Source organism: Equus przewalskii, chromosome 7 (assembly GCF_037783145.1).
Source record: "Equus przewalskii isolate Varuska chromosome 7, EquPr2, whole genome shotgun sequence".
In the NCBI taxonomy this organism is placed as follows: domain Eukaryota; kingdom Metazoa; phylum Chordata; class Mammalia; order Perissodactyla; family Equidae; genus Equus; species Equus przewalskii.
In genome coordinates, this window is record NC_091837.1 from 63,603,870 (window position 1) to 63,621,216 (window position 17,347).

The 17,347-nt window shown below is 39.2% G+C and overlaps 1 long non-coding RNA gene across 9 annotated transcripts in view; it reads left to right on the forward strand.

Annotated features, from left to right (window-relative positions):
- The window catches only part of LOC139084548 (uncharacterized), a 235,923-nt gene that overhangs the window by 74,750 nt on the left and 143,826 nt on the right, over nucleotides 1-17,347 (forward strand). For all 9 annotated transcript variants that reach the window (XR_011542020.1, XR_011542015.1, XR_011542017.1 and 6 more), the window contains one exon: nucleotides 7,439-7,533. This is a non-coding gene — a long non-coding RNA (uncharacterized lncRNA). The remainder of the gene's footprint in view (nucleotides 1-7,438; nucleotides 7,534-17,347) is intronic.

Genomic DNA, 17,347 nt, shown 5'->3' on the forward strand with positions numbered 1-17,347 from the left:
AGACTGAACTGCTGAACTAGCCATGGTGTTTAAATAAACCCCATTGTTGTGTGTTTTACTTTGTTAGGCACAGTGAGGTTAAGTGCTGCCCAATGTCAAACTGGTAATTCATGGCAGAGTCAAGGTCTAATCCAGTTCTCTACCTAGTATACAAGTTTAGTCCTGTTATGCTTCTCTGCCTGATTTGTCCACATCAACCACCCATCCATTCATCCATCTATCCGTCTAGCTATTCAGATTTACACATATATCTATGTGTATATATAGTTATATCTATATGTCTTGTTGCATTGGATATTTTCTGAAACATCTGTATTGGTATCATTAACTGTTATTTACTTAATGTTCACTAGGTGCCAGAGCGTGCTGGCATCTTACACATAAGTCATCATGTAATACTGTTCTCAGAACCACCTTATAAGAATACATTTTATTATTCTCCATAGAGCAGCACAGATTCAGACTCCCATCTTTTAAATACAAAGTCTACACTCTTAGTCACTGTACCACATGACCTGTCATTCATTCATTCATTCATTCACTCAACAGATGTTTATTAAGCACTTATGAAATGTCAAGCATTGTGGGCTAACCATAAAAGAAACAAGCACCCTTTCAAGTTCAACTTTACCAGGCCTCCTTGTTAGGGAACCTTTTACTGGGAATTCTAAACACAGTTCAGCTTTAGCTGCTGGAAACCCTGAAGTTACAGCTGCACTTTGAGTGTTTTAAGTCTGAGGTTTAGGGAACTACGTGGACAGAGAGAGGTTTAGTTGCACTAATTTTTGGTGGAAGGTTAGGTGATTTATATAGAAGCATTCAAGGCTTAGCTATTACTGTCTTACTCAGTTTGTCTTATAAGGACCTAGGATTGTGTTCACAGGACCATAGATCAGGGGTTGACTAGTGAAATAGGAAAAGTTATTAAGTTATTTTTTATTTTATTAAGTTAAAAAATAGGGGCCAGGGGCCGGCCCAGTGGCGCAGTAGTTAAGTTCACATGTTCTGCTTCTCCACGGCCTGGGGTTCACCGGTTCTGATCCCGGGTGCAGACATGGCACTGCTTGGTAGAAGCCATGCTGTGGTAGGCTTCCCACATGTAAAGTAGACGAAGATGGGGATGGTTGTTAGCTCAGGGCCAGTCTTCCTCAGCAAAAAGAGGAGGATTGGCAGTACTTAGCTCAGGGCTAATCTTCCTCAAAAAAATAAAATAAAATAGGGCCCGGCCTGGTGGCACAGCGGTTAAGTTTGCAAATTCTGCTTCGGTGGCCTGGGGTTCGCTGGTTCGGATCTTGGGTGCGGACATGACACTGGTCAGCAAGCCATGCTGTGGCAGGCATCTCACATATAAGGTAGAGGAAGATGGGCATGTTAGCTCAGGGCAAGTCTTCCTCAGCAAAAAGAGGAGGATTGACAGCAGATGTTAGCTCAGCTAATCTTCCTCAAAAAAAAACAATAAATAAAATTAAAATAAAAATTACCACAAAAAAATCAACTCATTCCACATTTATTTATTTATTTACTTATTTATTTTTTGAGGAAGATTAGCACTGAGTTAACATCCACCACCAAACCTCCTCTTTTTTGCTGAGGAAGATTGACCGTGGGCTAACATCCATGCCCATCTTCCTCTATTTTATATGTGGGATACCTGCCACAGCATGGCTTGCCAGGCTGTGGGCAGGTCCACATCCGGGATCTGAGCCAGTGAACCCCCGGCCTCCGAAGCAGGCTGTGCGAACTTAACTGCTGAGCCACTGGGCAAACCCCTCATTCCACCTTTTCATCTCCCACATTTTGAAAAAACATTTTATGATAGAAGTTTACCAAAATAGACAGAATAATATAACGAAGCTTCCTGCATGTACCACCTTGGCTCAAAATGCAACAACTCATGGACAATCCTGTTTCGCCTATATCCTGACCTGCTGCTTCTAGAAATCACGTCATCTCTGTAAAATATTTCATTATGCATCCCTAAAAGATAATAACTTTTAGAAACCATAACCACACTATTACCACACGTAAAAGAAGTTAAAATAGTTTCTTAATATCATTCAATAGCCAGTCAGTATTCAAATTTCTAATGGTTTTATGAATATTTTCCCCCAGTTTTCTTTGAATGAGGATCCAAATAAGGCCCATGAACTGATATTGCTAGCTACATTTCATGAGTGCCTTTTTAATTTATAAGTTCCCCTTCCATCTTTTTTTATTTCCTTGGCGTATTGTTTGTAGGAGAAATAGGGTCATTTGTCCTGTAGAGTTTTCCACAGTCAAGATTTTGTTTATTGCAACATGGTGATGTCACTTAATGCGTTCTTCCTGTGTATTTCCTGAAACTGGTAGCTGGATCTCAAGGAGGCTTGATCAGATTCGGGTTTAATTTATTTTTTGGCAAATAAACTCATAGATGGTGATGTTTTCTTTCATCAGGAGACATTTACTGTGTGGCTTTCTTTCTTTTTATGATGTCAGCAGCCACTGATGCTTATTGCCTTGATCTGTTACTTCATTGGGGGTTTCACAATGGTAATATTCCATATTCCCTTTCATCTATGACCTCAGGTACTTCTATGAAGAGGAGCTGCTCTTTTTAACTATTTGGTAGCCCAGGGGCTCAGTTTGTACAGAAAATTCAGAATAGATGCATAACTCTTGCCCTTTATTGACCAGTTTTCAAAATAATGATGTAAGCCACTAACATCTCCTATTCGAATGGGATTCCAATTAGTTTTTTAAAAAATATATATCATTATGAGCTCATTAATTTAAATGCATGTGATGTTTTGATCCATTTCAGTTATCTTGATCAGTGATCAAAAAGTCTTATTGTTGGCCAGTGAGAAACTCTTCAGTCAGTTCCTGTGTCCTTTTGACAAGATCCTATTTGTCTTTGATAATGTTGTTGCAATTTTTATGACAAGTTTTTCTGAGCCCATCTGGTACCTCTCTTGCTCCAGACCTAAACTTAACATCTTTCCTGGGATCCTTTGTCTCTTTAGTGGGAAATAATATTTGGAGACCACAATCTGGGTATTAGAGGCACTCATTGCTAGAAGGTTGATTTTTATTTTTAGGCCTTTCTGAGCACAGGGCTGGAATATTTTATTTATTTTTTGCTTGAGGAATATCAGCTCTGAGCTAACATTTGTGCACGTTTTCCTCCACTTTGTATGTGGGTTGCTGCCATAGAATGGCTGACGTATGGTGTAGGTCTGCACCCAGGATCCAAAACTGTGAACTTGGACTGCCAAAGCGGAGCGTGGCAAACTTAACCACTGTGCCCCAGAGCCAGCTCCTGGAATATTTTAAAAATATGAAATACAGCAATTCAAATTCAGAACTGTTGGGATTTTTCAGAACTTCATTCATTTTACATATGTACTCTCTTTCCTTCCATGCTAAGAGTTCTTAGCTTCATTCCACTTTATACCAATAATCGTCTCAGCATAATAATATGCTTGATTACTGGACACAGTTTAAGATTTTTTATTTCATAGTGGTTTCTGTCTTTAGGATATATCTCAGTAGGAACATATGGCAAAAATACTGTGTTTTAAAATCTGTTGGAATATTTTCTTCCTGTGTCTTTATGATACCAGCTGGATATATATTTTGGCTCATTTGTTTAATCATATTTTCAATTTTTAGGCATTGCTTTTAAAATTTAAATTTGTTATATTAATATGTAGAATATTTATATGGTTCCAAAGTCAAATCAACAAAGCAAAGTACATTTGAAGGAGTTTGGCTTCTTTCTCCTTTCCACTGGATTCCCTATTTTATAAGTAATCATTTCTTTTTAATACTAGGAATTTCAAAAGTAGAAACACATTACATATAACATATGTATTACGTATATAATATGTATATTTTTTGTATTTCACTCTTTCATATATAAAGTGAAGTATACTTTTCCTCATCTTGTTTTCTTTACTTATAATATTTCCTGGATATCACACCATAGTAACACATAGAGATAATTCTCATTCTTTTTCACAGCAACATAGTTCTCTATCATATAGCTGGTTGTTCCACAATTTATTCAATTAGTCTCCAATTGGTGGACATTTACTTTGTATCTAATGTCTAGTCTCTTGCCAATACAAAGAAATTGGAAATGAATATCCTGCATATATGTCTTTTTGTATTTTTACCACTGAATTTTGTGATGGATTCTTGAAATTGGAATTGCTAGGTCAGAAGGTAAATGCACCTTTTGCCACATTCTCTTCTTTTCACCCCCACCAAAAACGTATGAGAGCACTTGTTTCCCCACAGTCTCCCCCACAGAGGATGCTGTCAACTTTGGATTTTTGCTAATCTAATACGTAAGAAATGATATTTCATGCAGTTTCAATTTGCATGTCTCTTTTTGTGAGCAAGGTTGAGCATCTTTTTATATGGCTAAGAGCCATGTGAATTTCTGTTTCTGTGCCTGTCTGTTCATTTCTCCAGCCCATTTTTCGGGGGGGGGGGGGTGGTCATTGGGCTTTAGAAGCTGTTAATATATGAGGGACATTAATCATTTCTCTGCTGTATAAGTTGCAACCATATTTTCCTGGTTTGTTATTTATCTTTTTGCCTTCTCACTGCCCTTATTTTATGCTATGATTTTCAGAAACTCTCCCACCCACCAGGCATGATGACAACAATAAAGCGGATTAGTACAAAAATAGATTTTCAGTTCCCTTTGAGTTCAGATTCAACAATATTGTAATATTTTAGTTTTATTCTAGCTCAACAGTTTAAAAACGTCATAGGTTTAGTTAGGTTTAGTCAGAACTGCCTCACTGAAAACTTGTTTAAACATTTTTCTAGTTCAGCTAAAGGTATAGTTTACAGCATATTTATTGAAAGTTCAGTAAAGAACCCTTTTGGCTGGGTTCCATGTGCATCATTGATGAGAACACATTTGTGCGGCTCTAATTGGGTACACCAGCCAATATAGATAAACTTGTCTCTGAGAAGTTTATCTATAAACTGGGAATCATGATCCTAAATCTACCAGCCTTGTCCTCATTCTATAACACCCAGAAAAAAAGCTTTGAGAAGCATAAAGCATTTTAGGAAGGCACCATAGCCTAATACTGGTGACCAAGATGAGCTCAAAGGTAGGAAAGAATTTGTCAGTATTGACCAAATAACTTAAAAATGATTGGGTTTCTCTCATTTGTCGGTAACTTTCTCAAACTGTCTTAGGCAGGTGATGTTCTCATCTATCACCCAAACTTTTATTCTGCCGGTTTGCTTGTATCCTGAATTTCCTCGAAAAAATAAGAAAAAGAATGTCTGTGTCTGTCTGTACACGTCTGTCCTTGGTGGGCAGGATTTTGGAACGTGTGAAATATTGGAAAGGCGCAGAGGCTTCATTTGAATGATCCAACTTGGCTTTGAAGACACTTATAGGGCTCCATGCTCTAGATTGCCCTGCTGAGATTCAAACACAGAGAAGCAGGAGTGAGAGAGGGCCAGGAAGATTTTCACTCAAACCGTGATGGAGGAAAGAAATGCCACAGGTTATCAAAGAAATGACTATTAATGTTGTCTTTTTCTGAAGCCTATAGAATTTAAACTACTAAAATATAATTTTGATTTTTTCTTATCACTTTTTATAGTTTTCTTGCTTATATGTGGACTTGTCTTGTTTCCACAACCATGTTTTAACGTTCTCTTTACCAAAAACACTATTCTGTGTTCCACAGAACCTGTCATTTTGAACATGGGTCATGTCTTTTCTTCCTTATAAACTTGCCCTAGTTAATTCAGTTCATCTTAATGCGTTTCTTTTATAGAACTGAATTACGTCATGGTTTTTAATTAAACTGCCTCTTGGCGTAATACTTGACAGATCTGTGAATTAAGGGGCCAGAACTGGAGGAAATCTAGGAGGTTATCAAGTTTAAAACCTCATTTCACTCATGAGAAAACTGAAAACCAGAAAGCTGTAGTCCTCAAAGTTTATACATATTTCTAGCTTGACAGAGCTAGGAAAAGAATCAGGTCCATTGATCCTAGCCTGGGGCTCCTTCCACTATACCACTTACTCTCAACTCTCGCTCTGACAGCAACCTGCTGTCTGGCCTCAGGCAGTTCATGTGACTTCTCTTTGCCTTGGCTTTCTTGTTTAAAAAAAGGGGCTAATGGGGCTGGCCCGGTGGCACAGTGGTTAAGTTTGCACGTTTTGCTTCGTAGGCCCAGGGTTCATCAGTTCGAATCCCAGGTGCTGACCTAAGCACTGCTTGTCAAGCCATGCTGTGGCAGGCACCCCACGTATAAAGTAGAGGAAGATGGGCACGGATGTTAGCTTGGGGCCAGTCTTCTTCAGCAAAAAGGAGAGGATTAGCTGGCCCCATGGCCGAGTGGTTAAGTTCGCGTGCTCCGCTGCAGGCGGCCCAGTGTTTCGTTGGTTCGAATCCTGGGTGCGGACATGGCACTGCTCATCAAACCATGCTGAGGCAGCGTCCCACATGCCACAACTAGAAGGACCCACAACGAAGAATATACAACTATGTACTGGGGGGCTTTGGGGAGAAAAAGGAAAAATAAAATCTTTTTTAAAAAAAAAAAAGGAGAGGATTGGTAGTGGATGTTAGGTCAGGGCTAATCTTCCTCAAAACAAAACCATGGGGCTAATATGAATTTCACTCCTTCCATCTCAGATATACTCTCTGGATCAGAGGAGGCATGTGAATTCACATTTACACAACTGGACCTAAAATAAAATCACTTTGGTATAATAAAATTCTGTCCAAAGTTAATATATTGTTCTATTGAAATAGCCATAGATCAGGCTTATGTGGAATTGATATTGGTTGACAATAATGATATTGATAACACGGCAAAGATGTCTGTGTATGTGTGATCCTGGGGTTAGCAAAGCAAGGAATAAAGTTTTAAAATTGAAATGTGAGGGCAAAGTAAAAAAAAAAAAACCAACAGAATACAAACCTTGAACACCTCAAAATAACCCCCCAAAGACCTGAGGAAAATGTGAGTTAAGGAGATTCCTTTAAGGGGAAGTACAGGGACTTTTAAAACAATAGCCAATATGTGGGAGATTAAACATCTGCTACAGACATAAATCGAACCCCACTCGGAAACAGCCGTATCCCCTCTAGAAATAACATTGTTCATGAGAACATAACACACAGTACAACCATGGTAAAGAGAAGACACATTAACCCATTAATTTAAAGAGTTTCAACCTCATTTTTATTTATATTTAAGCTTTTAATGCTGGAATAATTAGTCATTACTAGTATTTAATGACTGGCTTGTTAATTGTGTATCCCAGGATGGAGCTGAGAGCAGTTAACACACTAACAAACTGGTCATTAACTATGTTAATGATCAAATTCTCTGGGATTATGACTGTTATAAGCTATAATTAACAGTTTATAACCATTTTTTTTTTGTATTTTTTTCTCTTTAGTGAGGAAAAAAAAAGAACCATTTTTGAACTTCAGACAGAAACCATGAATGCTGGCCTCTCCGGTATTTCTTCTATCAAGAAGAACAGTTTCTGAGGCAAGTCTTGCTGCCTTAATCATTGTTAGGGCTCCACAAAGCAAATGCTCTTCCAGTTGACTGGGTGAATAGGCTCTGTCTTCTCCTCATTAGAGCGTCATGTGTGGTTTACTCCTCGACAACACAACCTCCCAACTGCTGGAAAGGTTCCTATCAAGTCCTAGTCGATAAAAATGAAATAATTAAGGATGGTACTGCACATTGCAAGCTTGGGCAGAATTTATCCCATGGAACCACTCCTGGGCCTCATGAAGGCTTGCAAAATTTGGGCTGTGTTAGCAAAGTTTGTCCTCTTCACACAGCACCGTTTCTTCCCCGCATGAAGTATTTCCATATGCTCTCATTCACTCTCCCTTGTCTCAAAAGCCTTCTTTCCAGAGTGAAACTAATGACCTTTGGCACATGTGAATCACTGAAGCTTTTAAACTAGTGATAAAGTCTGAGTGGAAGGACTGGCTCCACCTTCTTGGCCTTGGAGAGGAGCACTCACCCTGCTGGGGATGAGGGCAGTGTAGGTGGGAGGGCGTGGGTTTCTTCTGGAGCATCATCCTCACAGGTTAGGACCCCACGGTACACTGAGAACCTTTCTATTAGCTTCTAGTGGTTCTACAACATAGTAATTTCTTTAGGCTCTTCAAATAGTTTTTATCCTTGGCCTACAGTGAAATGAGGGGGAATGAAATATTTATTTTTAAAAAGTCATGGTCTTAGCTTTGAAAAATCTTTGTTGGAAAGCAAGTATTAGTTTTATGGTTTTAAGTTTTTCTAGAGAAAAAACCTTCTGGATAGAAAAACATTTCCAAGGTAGAAATCGGATTAGAAATTTCCTGCGAGCTGAAATGAAGATATAAAGTATATTATATAATTTATAAAATATGTAAAAATATCATATAAGGTAATACAACATAAAATATATATAACATTTAAAAAATATATAATGAATTATATTCTTGGTTTGACATTCAGCATATATGCACGGACTGCCCGCTGCATTGCAGGCACCGCTCTGAGACTGTGGTTACAGCAGGGATGCAGCACTGGCACCTCTCTCATGGTACAATGTCGGGGGAGCGAGTGATCAGCATCGACAAGCCGTGATGAATGAGGAGGCTCTGGGCTTCATGGGAGTGTCTGTGGGTGTGGGAGGTGGGGGCTAACCTAGACTGGGGACCAGAGAAAGACTCCTGGGGTGTGGGGGTTCAGCCAAGAGGTGAGCCAACGTTCTCTTTTATTAAAGACTCTCGAACCTTGAAGGAAGGCAAGACCTCTATGGAGCATCCCTGTCAACAGTACTTTTCCAGAAGAAAAAGATGGCGGGATGCTAGAAACAAGCTTAAAAGTGACTGCAGGCGTTAAAGGAGTGGTGGGGGTAGAAAAATGGAAGAAAAAGATGTATTTGCGTAAGAAAACTACTGTACACATATGGCCAGAAAATTAGGACACAATTTTGAAATATTAGAAATTTAGACGGAAAGGTTTTCATACAATATACTTCCTACTAGAAGAGGGGTGGTTCTTGTTCCTAGCATCTTCTTAATGCCATCAGAGAAGAAAGATCTGATTAGCAGTGCTTTGGATCGTTCATGACCATGAGCTCATGGCAGGGTAATGGGGACCCTCTTAAACTTCATACATTGCTAGAAGTATAATGGTTGAAAGAAAATGGCCAAGCTCTTTCTTGTGAGTTATATATTACTGGAAGCCTCTCCTTTCCTGGATTTCATTTTTTTAATTCAAAATTCTTTTAATAACTTCTGCACAAATTTTCATTAACACAGCTATGCCCCTATTCCTAGGGCATGCTTCATGGAGCTTTCTAGAGGACATTTTCCTTTAAAAAAAAATTATATGTGGTGTTTTGGGGCATGAAGGAGTGGTTTCTTAGTGTTTTTCCCTCATGTAGTTGGATATCACATGCTCTGACACCTAATTATCTGACTTGTGAAAATGGCTTTTATTTACTAGGCAGTGGAACAGTCAAAGCTTCAACTATGGTACCCAATTAAGCAAATCTTTTGCTTTGGTCAGCTGAAAGGAATGGAAAATTTATTTTTCCCCTATTATAACTTCTTTTCATCAGTTTCTTGACAAGTAGTATCATTAATCTGATGATGTGTCTTTTTTTGATATTGAGATGATAGACTGAATTTTAGAAACTTTGAAGAAGGGTATGTAATTGGACTTTTTTACGTTTCTCTAGTTTTATTCCTGTATATTCTGTATTTCATGACTTTGCTTTTTATTGCCTTCATTCTGAGTTAAATATACAGTCAGCTTTGTATGGAATTAATAACCAAGATGCTGGGATAATATAAGCTGCTCCTAACAGTTGATCACAATTCATTTTAAATTAGTGAATTCATTTAAATGAATTAATTGGGTCATTATTTATATACAGTTGATTCCAAATTTTATTAAGAATAAAGTAATAATAAAGTTGGCCCTGATAATTTTGGCATCTTTATAACTTGGGACAAGAGATGGCCCATTTTCTCTCTCAGCATATTGCAGCCTCATAGTTTCTCTAATTACTACTGCATAGGAAAATCAACACGGTGTTGAGTTGTTGGCAAACAAAGGAGGGAAGTTGCACAGCCTAGCGACAATTATCTTTTTTCGTGTGGCAAAGAGGTATGTATTGTTAGAGTGAGGGTAATGCGAAAATATTAACCCAACCCAGGACAGGAGAGAAGCCCACACTCCTTTAAGAAAACTTGTGCTTTCCCTTGACCTGGCCTCCATCAGCCTCCCTGATCACTCCAACTTTTTACAGTTCCCTGTGGATCTGTACTCATAAGGCATTTACTATATTATTCTTTATGTAGCCTACATGGGTTGGTCTTAATTTTTATCCAAATAAACTATTTAAAAATAAACACCATTTTAAAATATTTTCTTGTATCTTTTTTTTTAAGTATGCCTTTTTCTTTTGGTGAGGAAGATTGGCCCTGAGCTAACATCTGTTGCCAATCTTCCTCTTTTTATTTTTTTAAATTTTTCTCCCCAAAGCTCCAGTACATAGTTGTATATCCTGGTTGTACGTCATTCTAGTTTTTCTATCTGAGAAACTGCCACAGCATGGCTTGATGAGCAGTGCGTAGGTCCATGCCCAGGAGCCAAACTAGAGAACCCTGGGCCGCCTAAGAAGAGTGTGTGAACTTAACCACTTGGCCACGGGGCCGGCCCCCTCTAGTATCTCTTATAGTCAGGCTCAGCTAAATGTAGGCAAAGTAATGGCCAAACAATTTAATACTCAGCATGTGGTGGTGGTGGCACAGGCTCTTGAGGACCCCAGCTGTGTCAGCTGTTGACTTTTTGGTTGCTAGATTGTGAGAATGTCCTGGAGGTGCTTGGGTTGGGTCTGGAGTAGCCAAGGACAGTTACTAGTTGCCAATCAGTTTGGAAGTATTTCAATATCTTAGGTGGGCCTTTAACCCTAGATATGGGAAAGTATTGTTACTAGAACTGAAATGTCTCAGACTTTAGCAACCTGTGACTGAAATAATGTCTCCTTTTGACATCCCACTCATTATGGCACAATTTCCCACATTGCAAGATTGCAAAAGCTGACTTTTACCACGTTCTTCTCACGAAATGTCTTTGGGCACATCGGGATGGGTGATGGCTTTGGTCCATAGATACCTCCGGGTTGTGGTTGCCTACTGCAGGCAGCCGTTGGCTTCTGATAACTGGACCATTCTTCTGTAGTCATTTCTACCAGTGGGAAAGCACCTTTCTTTAGAAAGCTGCTACTCCTTCTGTACCTCTTTAGTTAAGGTTTAGGCCAAGCTTTGCCTGTAATTGCACACAGTAATGGCTGAGGACAGCTTCTAGTGCTTATAAGACTTTACAAAAAGTTAAAGGAAACATAAAAAAACTAAAACCTGGAAAATGATAGCATTCTTCCGAAAGTCCATTGACTATAGACTTCCTCAGCGGAATCTCCGATGGGTCCCTTCTCCTTATCTCTGGCTTGTTTTGGGGACCGACCATATCTAATAGTAGCTTTTGAACAGGTTTCTTCTCAAAACCAAGAACTCAGTTCTCTAAAGTCCAGAGGGAAGAAAGTCTTTTTATTCTCCTCCAGAGCTGGCAGAGTTATTCTAACTCCTTCACTAACCTTCTTCCCACCAACCATAAGACCATTTCTAACTTCTGTTTTCCTAAGTCAGGACCACTTAGTTCGGGATCACCCCACAAGTGAAATGCTAGAAATCCAGTCCAGGTAGCCTTGAGCTCAGACCTGTCAGCTCCTTTTTAAGCCTTTCCTCCAGTTTGAAAGGAAGATGAGAACTGAATGTACCTTCTCCCTTATTGTCTCTCCCAATTTCCTATTAACAAATACTGAGCAAGATCAGCTGTGTACACATCTCAAGAGAGAACAATAACTTTTGGTAATAGGGAGTTTAGATCCTGATCTAGGGAGAGAACATCATAAGCAGATATTTTGATTTGCGTAACTCTGTAAAATTATGCCCATTTTACATAACCTAATAAACAGAGTGTGATGTCTGAGTCTGAAGTGCCTGTATTCAGATTCCTTCATGGCCCTTAATTCTCCAAAATCATAGGAAGAAAATAATCTTAGATGGGAATAACTAAGACCATGCATCAGAATGACCCCTCTTTAAAAAAATGGACTGTTCATATCAGTTAAAATGGCTATCTTTCCCAGCTTCTAAATCACCTCTCCAACAAAAATGAAACTTCTATTCTTTACTAGATATTTTGTGACAATGACAGGTTTGACTTATTATTAAAGAAAGCTAGAAATATAGAGAAAATTATTGGTTTTTTACTGGCCCCTAGAGAAAATTATTAATAGAATTTTCGTCTCCCTGAGTACCTTTAACATGAAACTGTGGTGATGAGACATAAATGGCCCTTCCAAGTGACAGTGTCAGAGTCATGGAGGCCGCATAACCATGATGTGGGTAGAGCAGCAGCTGTGAAAGAGTAATATCAGGGTGTGGGTGCATAGGTAGTGTGTCAATTCTGTGCTGTTTTATTGTTCAAGACACTTTTTATCACATTCATCAAGATAATACTTACAGATATTAACATGGCTTCCTATTCCTTAACTTCTTTAATTCCTTCCCCATCCCTTGAGCAGCAGGGGTAGCTTTCTGAAGGCATTGCCCTCGGCAATGATACGGTGGCATGATATGGCAGATACAGTGGGACTAAGAATCATTGGTCAGCTTTGACTTTGTAGAACCCACAACAGAAACAACATCTGGAAATCAAGACTTTCATTTGTAAGAAGCAGGATTTTTGAAATTTTAAAAATAAATGTATAGGTTTCATGTACATAAATTATGTGTCGGACTGGACCTGGGAGAGCTGACAAAGCCACAACCTGTGAGATTCCTTCTACAGAGAACCACATCCAGTCAGCTTCTTTTTCTCCGCTTTAGTCAAGAAGAAAACAATCTGAAAAAAAAAAAAGGCACAATTCAAAATGACAGGCAAGGAATGAAAGAATCAGGCCAGTAGTGATGTATGAAATGTCCTACTTTTGATTTTCCATGTAAGAAACACTTAAAATTGATTTTCAATATTTCCATCAATATTCTTAGTCACTACTGTCTATTTCCTGTGACAGGATGGATGTCCCATTTCCTGCTAGTCCCCCTCCTCCTTTTTCACTCCCTCTTTTCCCGTAGAGTTAATGCTGGCTGTCCATTAAACAGTCTAAAAAGTGGCCTATTTGCATGTTAATCCAGCAACTACAGAAGATATCAGAACTCCCAAAGGATGGCTGAGTTTAGCACTCAATGTAACATGGGCCTTTGAGTCTTAGACCGTGGTAAAATGTGAAGTGACATTTCACAGAAGGAGAAAGCTTCTGTTTTCACCTTAGTGTTTTAGAGATGGCCCTTAAGAGGAATTGTTGCTATGTCCCAGATATGTCCTGGACTCCTGTCAGATTAGAGACCCACCCACTGGAAACATTTCAAAAAGTCAGTCAGCCACTCCCTGGGGCCTGCTTCATGGCCGTCCCCCCTGTCTGGGCTGGCTAACTCAGTTGGATTCAGTGGGTAGGGCTAATTCAGTCATCCAGTTAGACCAGTGCCAAAGGTTTGGTTTTCTTGTTTTTTTTTCCTTCAGAGAAAAATCATTTCCAACCCCTTATCAACTAATTAAAAAATACGTGCTATTGACCTAAGGAGAACAAACTAACACAGTGAAGACATAAGTGTACAAACTACCAGTTGCCCCTCCCCTATGGAATACAATGAGTATTTCAATATGTGTGGTGGGTCAGGGATGTCTTCTTCATATATAAGCGTTAGCTTCATTTTATTAGGATGATGTTAGAAAAATTTGCAACAAGATTTGACTCCTTCAGCTGCTGCTGTGCAGTTGTCAACAGCTATGTCCATTGCAGTTCTGTGGTTCATGATCACTGAGTCTGATTGGGAATAGTCAATCAGATTTCTCACTGGACAATGTCAGCCTACCACAATCTCCTCTGGGTGGCACCGGTTGGGTCATCTGCTTCAGCAGGACTGCAGTCTGTGGCGTGAGCCTTCTCTGACTTCATTGGCAGAAGGTTTTTTCCTGTCCAGCAGGCCTTTCTACACTTCTGGAGTATGACCTTGACTCTGCATCAACTTCTAGAGTCAACCCTGCTGAAATGCTCCTCTGACAGCCTTTAGATCTTGAGAAGTGCCACAATCTACAAATTAATGCCACCTCCTTCTTTAGTGAATGTAATATGGGATTTTGCCATGTTTTGGAAATTTCTTCTGTGTCTTGAATTATTTGGTTCTAAACCTAGAGGAGGCATAAGTCCAAACAATTAGCCAATTTCCTCCCATCACTTACTATGAAACTCTCATGCCGGGAAATACTTAATAAGTACTGATCTACACTGGCAAGGAAGACTTTGCCAACTCAAGTGTGTGTCCTCACATTACGTTCCTCTTTGTAGACTACCACCTTTGTATTTGACCTGGACTTAGACCTGGACTTACTGTTGGAAAGCACTGTGGCTAAGACCTGTGTCTCAGGGAGTGAGTTCATTTCTCTGGAAGCCAAGGCTATTTTTGTGAGCTCTTCACCAGTCTGTTGGCTTTATATACAGGAAAACAAAGATCAAAAACAACTCTGAGTCATGAGTCATAAAACTTGAGGACACAACCACGTTACTTAGTGATATTTGCAATCCACCATTAAGAGAATCAGTCGAAGGAGTGCTAATGCCTTGTCCTGGGCAAGGGTGAGTCAGACCCGTGGGTCAAAGGTAAATACAGCAGCCTTGGAATCAGGAAGTCTGGGTTTGCTGAATCTTTCACAAATTTCTTTGTGCCTCACTTTTGTAACCTAACTGACGCATATAGTAATGAAAGAATCAGACAAGATGATGGATTGTTCAGATCTCTTCCTTAAAATTGTTCAAAGTACTCTGTAAACATGAGGTATGGCTATATTTGCTTCTTGCCTTGTTAAGAGGCCCACTGCCAATGTCTGTCCGATCTCATTGGCCTTTACCTTCAGCAAGTGCTCTTCTACAAGAGCAGCGACTTCACGTGCTCCATTGCCCTGTGGACCTTTTGAGGAGAAGGCACATATGAATGCTAGAAACATGAGCCCACCTTTTTCCTTCTCCCAGATTTTCATTAAAGGGAAGAAGAGTTTCAAAAAAAGCCTTTCCCAGTTGCCCCTTCCTTCTGAAATACAATGAGTATTTCAGTGTGTAATGGATCAGATGCATCTTCTTCATATACAAGCATTAGCCTATACAGAAACCCTTTACACATGGCTCTTAGATTGTCTGACTAATTTAATAACTTATTTGACGTTTAGTTTAACCTGATTTTGCCTGCTTAAATACTGTTGCAGAGGGATGGCAATAAAGTATGAAAATGTACAAAGTTGAAGTGTGGAGGTAAAAAGAAAATGAGAAAGCAGGAGGCCCTCACTTGCAGCATCTCTTTGCCAAGCTTCTAGAACTCCTTGGAAAGCCAATCACATCTCCAGGGAATACAGAATTTGGTAGGATTTTAATGCTTCTAGGGACTTAAAAAAAAAATCTCAGTCAGCTCTGCAGTGGGACCCATCTCTAGAGCTTGTGCTGTCCGGTCGGACAGCTACTAACCACATGTGGCTATTTAAATTAAAATGGATTAAAATTAGATAGAAATAAAAATTCATCTCCTTAGTTGCACTAGCAACATTTCATGTGCTCGATACACACACACAGTTAGTGGCTACAGAATTCATCAGAAAGATTTATTGGACAGCGTTGTCCTAGAAAATTTGAGAGTCAGAGCCTTCACTCAGATAAGAAGTGCACATTAGATAAGTCCCCTATACTTTTTCTAGAAATATTTTCTTTTGCTTGGGGTTGGAGTAAGCAACTGCTGCTCAGATTATAAGAACATGGCAAGGAAATGTTTTCTCATCAAATTGATAAGAAAAGTAGGAAAGGGAAGGATGTTGACGTTAATGGAATGCGTCCTATGTGTGTTGGACATTGTGCTAGGCATATTAAAACTAACCTCACACACAAAATCACCTCACTTATGGCACAGTGGACCTATGAGAAGTTTTATAATTATTGCCACTTTTATCGACAGAGAGAAGGCCTGGGTCCTATAGTTGATAAGTGGAGGAGGAGTAATTCAGATTCAGCTCTGTCTGACACCAAAGCTAGTGCACTAACCACCATTTTACACATACGCACACAGACACACAGCTATTATGTCTTAAAATAAATATTACTCTCATTAGTACTTCCAACACTTGGAGCATAAAGTATTAGATTTGCTTTTACATGACTTGTATGGACTGGATTAAAAAGATCTATCAAAGCAGGAATTGAACAAAATTTGCCATGATTAAAACTCCCTTTTCCATTTGGAAAATCCTCCCTTCAGAACAAGATGAAAAACGTCCAGGGTAAAATGCATGTAGATTAACACCATCTTCAAAGAGAATTGAGCAAGAAAGATGCAAAAGGGAAAACAGCATAAAGAAATTCAACCATTTGCTCTAATTTCCTGGTAGTGAGGAGCTTCCCTGTACTTGTCACGTGCGGCTTGAGAAATTCGGTTCTGAAATAGACCAGCTGAGACACACGGGGAAGAAAGGCCGGCACATCTCAGATGTGTGTACAGAATCACTTAGTTTCAAATGATGAAATGGCTGAGATGCAAAGAAGAGAAGCATGTAGCTAGTCAAGACTTTTCTTATGAACAAAGTAATAAAAGATCCTTTCACCATAAGATGTCAGGCCATAGCTCACCAAGAAAGACTTATTTCTTCAGTAGCAGAGTTTTTACAGAGTCTGGATGAAGCCAGTTTGATTGTTCAGAAGCTCTGTCTGAGAGGTAATAGAGTATAGTGGTTAATGATCTTGTTTCTGGAGCCAGACAGTCTTGGATTTGAATCTTGACTCCACCATATACTAGTTGTGTGGGTGTGGATAAGTGATCAACTTCTTTAAGCTTTGGTCCTTCCCCTCCAAGGATGGAGACTCTACTGTTCCCACCTCACAAAGTGGTGGTAGAAACCAAGTAAGATGCTACATTTGTCTCTCTGGCTTCATAAAACATTCAGGGTTAACCAATATTATTATTATTAACAAACATCTTTCATTGAGGCTGAACTGCCTCATTTAGAGCCCATTAATCTTATTTGTGCCTCAGAATTCATAAATAACAAACCTACTCTACTATATGGCAACCGGTCCAATGTATCAATTAGATCTAGGTCTCTCAACCATTCCTCATATGACAAGATTTTCTAATGTGATTCTATTTGGGGTAGTACTTGTACTCCTTTTTTTGTACATTAATGATTAAAG